The sequence below is a fragment of the Carassius auratus genome, chromosome 23 (genome assembly GCF_003368295.1).
Source record: "Carassius auratus strain Wakin chromosome 23, ASM336829v1, whole genome shotgun sequence".
Taxonomy (NCBI): Eukaryota; Metazoa; Chordata; class Actinopteri; order Cypriniformes; family Cyprinidae; genus Carassius; species Carassius auratus.
In genome coordinates, this window is record NC_039265.1 from 16994764 (window position 1) to 17001000 (window position 6237).

A 6237-nucleotide genomic window follows, 5' to 3' on the forward strand; every position below is an offset into this window, starting at 1 on the left:
TATCAACAGAAGTTGATCGTTATCTTTGGTGTGGTTACACACAAAAAAAATTCAGTACCTCTGAAGCATCCAAAGCATCCACCATGAGCGATAAGAGATCTTAAACTCCCTAAAAAATATATTTTCTGATGCCAAGATAAGCTGTTAAACTAGATAGACTACGTTTTATGCTTCAGAAGATTAACCTTAAAAAATTTTTGTCTATTTATACAACGTTCAAGACCACAGTGTGTAAACAATCATAATTTATTTAAATATATTTTCTTTTAAATATACACATCCCGTCGTACGTCAGACGCTTATGTTTGTTATACAGATTTTTTTTTTTTTAAAGTCTCATTTGTACAACATTTACATATCAAAATATACTGAATATATTCCACAGTCAGACACTCACAGTCTCACACAAAAACAAAAAAGCTTTTCACGGATTTACCTCAAAAGTCTACCTGTTTGCTGGCAAACAGAAGCGAAAGGAAACATTCATGCAGATAACTGGTTTTCAGTTCTAGCACAGAGAAAAGCAAATCTCTCTCTTGTCGCAGTGAACGAAGACAATTTGTGGTCACGGCTCTGAATTGTAACCCCATCGAGGCATGTCAAACGAAACATCAGCACTGACTGTGACGAGTCTTGATATCTGATGAGAACAAAACACAAAACCATGGCAATCCCTTTTATCGTGATGAAACGATGGAAAATGGTTTTGTTTTTTGGCAGAGAGGTTCATAACCCAATGCGCCAGATGCGTTTTCTGTTTTCTTTCTCTGTCATCCTGTGTTTTAACATTGGCTCCATGCTGAGTCCAGCAGACCATCCTTGGGCAAGTGCATCCCTTTATATTCTGTCCGTTTACTGCTATATCAATTCTTTCCCACATCTATTCTCCGGAGAGGCAGAGCAGTGTTCTGGACGCGATGTGCTGATTATGTGGAATGTTGCGTGTTGGTTTAAATTCTCTTCTCTTGTCCAAAGGCACTTTGACTGCTGTTTTATTTTTTCTGGGTCACTTTGGTTTGGCTTCAACCTGCTTGATAAAGGAAGTGAAGTTTAGTGCTGTTTCAGACTTGGCTGTGTGTGTATACATGTGTGCACTTGGATGCATCTGAAATTTTCCCATCTGTAATAAATTGGGAAGCAGGGTTTGTTACATGCTCTACCCTCCAAAGTGCTCTTAGAAAGAAAAAAAAAGCGTTGAAATGTAAAGGATTGCCTTAAGGTTTGCTTAAATCACATCTGTAATAGCTTGGATAAGTTATCTAATCCTGGAATGTGTTCTGTCATAAAACGTTTAAGTGCATGTGTCCTCTCTGAATCTGCAGAATAAATCAGTTTTGTTTTGCTTTCGTAATTTACCTACATATTTAATATCTTTCTGTGTCATAATCCAGTGTTCCCACAATTTCTGGCAAATTAATGTGTAAGTAGATAAATATACGCACACAATAAATAAATATATATATATATATATATAAATAAATGTTATAGTTTATACATGTGTGTGTGTGTGTGTGTGTGTGTATAATTTTTTTTATTTAAACCAATGCTTTTAAAATCAATGTTGTTTATACATAATTAGTAATCTAATAATTAACATTTTGCAGATTGTCTTCAAAAAATGTGTAAGTAAAAAAAAGAAATTTAATAATTAAATGTAAACTTTTGACCACAACTGTATAAATTAAGTAAAAATAAAGAAATATAAAAATATATGATGTTTTTTATGATTTAGAAATGTATACTTTCCATGAATTTTTCAGTTCTTTTAATTTTAATGACTTTTCCAATCCTGCATTCTCCCTCTCGTCTCCAATATCTTATTGTTTTACCTTCATTCAAAGAGAAAAATATTTAAAAAAAAGTTGCTTACCTGGTAAAGTTAACCCTCTTGACATCTCGGACTCCCTGCCAGTCGCGTCAGAAGTCGCGCGCATCTTTTGTAGTCTGAGGACAGGAGTAAAGTTGGATGAGTTAAGGGATAATCAGCTGGATGAATCCTGAATTTGTAGCCTATACTGTTTTTGTGTTAAAACTCCCTGTGCAGGGGTAAATCAGGGGCACCTAGCCGACATGAGACTGTCATGAATATAAAGACAGTTTGCAGAGGTTTGTGGTGCATGTGGGCAGAGATGTGATCTATATGTGGGGTCTAGAGAGATGGGAATGCTTGGCTGTACTCACATGCAGGGCTGGTGCAGTCTCTGGTGTGATTATAAAGCCTGTAGACGTGCTTCCTGCATTTTGGACTGAAATAAAGAGGACCTGGTGAAAGAAAACCAGCCAGGTTAAAACTCTCAAACGCCATTTTTGTTTCAAGGTCACGGAAAATTCAAACGTCTCTCACCTGTTAAGATCCTGATAACCTTCTTTTTCTTTTCCACGTCTCTGGGAAAGATTTCTACGAAAGGAAGGAAACATTCAAAGGTCAAACCCTGGATATCCAACGGTCCTTCAAGCTTCTGAAGCACTGACAAATCACCAGCAATGAATGAAGTGGCTTAGACCCCAAAACAAGCTTTCTGTACACATTATGATCACTTTGGTTTTTTTTTAATTCTACAAAATCTTATGTAGGCCAGAGATTACTTGACCTAGCTGGGAATCGCTGTGCACCAATACCACATTTCTGACTCGCCACACAACAGGTGCAATGCAAAACTATTTCACCTAATGCTTCGAGAGTTAAGACCTTGGCTGGTGCCCTAGTAAGTAAGTCACATCCCTCTTAAATATAGATCAAAGAAAAGGTAGGCACACTCTCACTGCATCAGATGAGCTTTTCTCTGACCTAAAATGTATAAAGTCTAAAGTTCCACAACCAAAAAATGACATTTTGGCTTAACTATTTTTTTTTTTTTTTTTACTTATTTTACTATGCATTATATTAACACTGATCCATGTACATCTGTGCATAAATGCAATGCTTACTTAAAATTGTTTCCCCGGTGTTCGTTTTGAGGTGAGTTTCCTCTTTCTTTTGCGCGCTTGGGTCGTCGGCGCTGTTTTCCGCCAGTCTCATGATGTCTTTTATCCTTCTGAACGTTTTCTCGACCTTGTTCACGCTGGCGTCGCTTTGTGCAGCAGTGCAGATTAACATGACGAGCCCCATTACTAGAACCGGAGCCCGCAGCGCGCGCATCGCTCCCGCAACCAGAGTGCGCGCAAGTCCCGCACTGCCCAAGTCCTGGATCACGCAGTCTGCGGAAGAAGTGACCGGGTTTATAAGATGCAATAGTCCACTTTATGTTAAAAATAAACTTTAGGAGGCTTTTACGATTTCTTAAAAAAAAAAAAAAAAAAAGAGCAATTAACGCTTTCCCTACCATTCAGCATGGACACACCTACTCTAGGCTAGGTCTTCAAAACTATTCAAACTATCTCTCCACATATTTTCTTCATTAAGAGATGTGGTGATTTAAACACCACTGAATGATTTCACATGAATGCAGGGCACTTGTTGGCTGATTCCTTCACTAACGTGGTCCAACTCATTCATTTAAAAATCAATCAATTAAAAATCAATCAAACGTTAGCTTTATTGATATGTAGACACTTTTTACATTAGTCCACAAGTCCATTTTTATCCTCGACAGCAATAACACTACATGAAGAGCACATTAAGAAGTCAAAAAGGGGAAAGAAACCCCAAGCTCACAAGTTACAGATTTCAACACAAACTGTGCTCACATTTGCATTATTAAAGTCTCAATATGAACTCAATAATTTATTAAATTCTTTTCAGACCAAATAACCTGAGATGCTCATGGATTTTATAGTCCACATTTTTACTCTGTTTACATGTTAATGTATTTTTATTGAGAAATCAATAAAACATGCGATAACCTATAAATTACTACTTTTAAACTATGTAAGAGACAGATATGTACTGGATGGGAAATATAAATTCAGTTGTGTATGTCCAAACTTTGACTCCTAGCGTGTGGTTAGACTACAAGACTAAACTACCAAGCGGTGTCCCATAGTCGCGCATTGATTATGCTGCTAATTTACAATCTACTTTGTGTGTGAAGAAAAAATAAATAAAAAAGCTTAGCAATTTAAGAGTGGTGTGATAAAAATGTTCAAAAAAAATCATCATAAGTCATAAATGCCTCTAGTAAACCTACCTGAGGACCCTGGTGTTGCTGCGTTTCTTTCCCTCAATCGACACAGCCTGAGGCGATTGAGCGCGCGTTGTGTTTTATTGAGTCTCGAGCGTCCGGTGTCTATATAACCCCACGCGAGGCTCGCGAGATAGAGCGCTATCCTTTAAAGCGAATCGTCCTTTAAAACGCTCAAGCGTGGGAAGTTTGAGAAGTCAGACTCCCTTCTGATGTCTCCGTGACTTGAGAAAACTCCAGTGAAAGCTCCTCGAAGACACGCGTCGCTCGTTTTGAACGTCTCCAGACATCCGCCGTCGATTCTCGCCAATTTATTGAGGTTCTCAGACGGAAGGAGTCGTCCCTCGAGGGCTTACATCGCCGTGTCTTTAATTAGAAACTCGTTGCACATACGCCGCACATCTTCATATTCCCGTTTCTCACATGCAGCATCCCATGGACTTTTTTTTTCTTGCCCACTATCTCATTAGAGCACTTAGAAAGCTGTGCTTGCAGGAAGAGATGCAGCTATACCAGGAACTGTCCCACTATTCTACAGACTGGAACTCCTATGGTGCCTGAAAGTCAGGTTTTTCCCCTCACACACCACCATAAGATCACTATTTCATCCCCTTGTGTCTCTAGAGGATTGATTCGAGTTACAGATCGATGCCTGGAAGTGGCTACAGCTGATGTAATTATTCTGTGTAATGGTAATGATAGTACAAGAGAAACAGTCAGCCCAACAGACCAGAGAAAAGTGAGTTCGGATTAGTTTATGTTTGCTTTCGTTCATACCACTCCCTCAAAGCAAAAAGAACATGGAGCAATCTGGCTCCTATCCCGCTCACGAATGGTGATCTGCATGGGCGGACACAATGCTAAAGGCAAAGGTAGGCAGCCGTCTAGGGTCCCTTAAAGTCAATTAGACCAACACCTAGCACCATAAGTGTATACTGTCTAACACTAAATTAAACCTGGACATTGAGGAGAACATGGAAACGAGGAGTGCCCTGCTTGCACGTGGCTTCTGAATCGTTGTGCTTTTTATAACAACATAACATTATCCAGTTATAAAGTTTGTCTTCTACTGTTTGGGAATGTTTACATGGAAACAGCTTAATGTGTGTGGTTATCTTATCAGTGAAGTGAAGTGCCCATAAAGGCAGGTACACCTGATAAAGAGATTACACTGCAGATCCCATAAAACCCTTTTCTTTGTAGTGAAACCTATATTGGTCAGCTTAGTGGTTGAAGAGTGGTATCTTAAAGGTTGCATGGGTTCATTCCATTCAAAAAGACATTTAATGCCATAGTTCACTCATAAATGAAAGCTAATTCTCCTCATTTACCCACTGCCCTGACCTACTCACCCCAATGTCGTTTTGAACCTATGTGACCCTATATATCAGGGGTCACCAGACTTGATCCTGGAGGGCCAGTGTCCTGCAGAGTTTAGCTCCAACTTGCCTCAACACACCTGCCTGGAAGTTTCAAGTATACCTAGTTCTGCTGTGTTTAAGTCCTCCTGGGATGTTTGTACTTACAAGTTGCCAACTGATGGCAGGTGTGTAAAAGTCACTTTGGTCGAAACACAATGGAAATTTAACTTTTCTGCAAAAAATTCAATATTTTTTTAACTCTACAAAAGGATGAATAAACAATGTGCATCATTGTGTTTTTGCTAATTACTGTTTTTATTCAATTTATGAAGGTGATGTCAAGTAAACCATTCTATATTCTATGGTAATTATACAGTAATATGCTATTTTGTATATGTAACCATTTTATTGTACATTACAAAATAGTAAGCAATTTATTAATTAGGAAAAATTTGCCATCAATACATACACTGAATATCTATAATATTTAACTGCGTCCATTGCATAAGACACGTTTTCTCACTGACACACCCCCAACTTAGAAACTCTGGGCTCAAAGAAAGTTTAGTTTCCTACTCGTAATACAAACTTTGTGGTGGTGTTCATGTTCATGTTCAACTCATGTTCGTGTTCAAGTTGTAAACACGATGTATCCGACATGACTTGAATGCACCAAAAGACATTGATCAGGTGTGTTTAATTAGGTTTAGAACTACACTTGCAGAACACTGGCCCTCCAGGACTGAGTCTGGTGA

At 38.5% G+C, this 6237-nt stretch overlaps 1 long non-coding RNA gene across 1 annotated transcript; it reads right to left on the reverse strand.

Moving 5' to 3' along the window:
- Nucleotides 1–103: 103 nt before the first annotated feature.
- Nucleotides 104–4889, reverse strand: LOC113041555 (uncharacterized). The gene is made up of 6 exons (XR_003275416.1): nt 4128–4889; nt 2929–3198; nt 2345–2398; nt 2182–2262; nt 1871–1944; nt 104–1030 (listed from the first exon to the last, which is right to left on the reverse strand). It is a non-coding gene; the product is annotated as an uncharacterized LOC113041555 (long non-coding RNA).
- Nucleotides 4890–6237: the final 1348 nt, after the last annotated feature.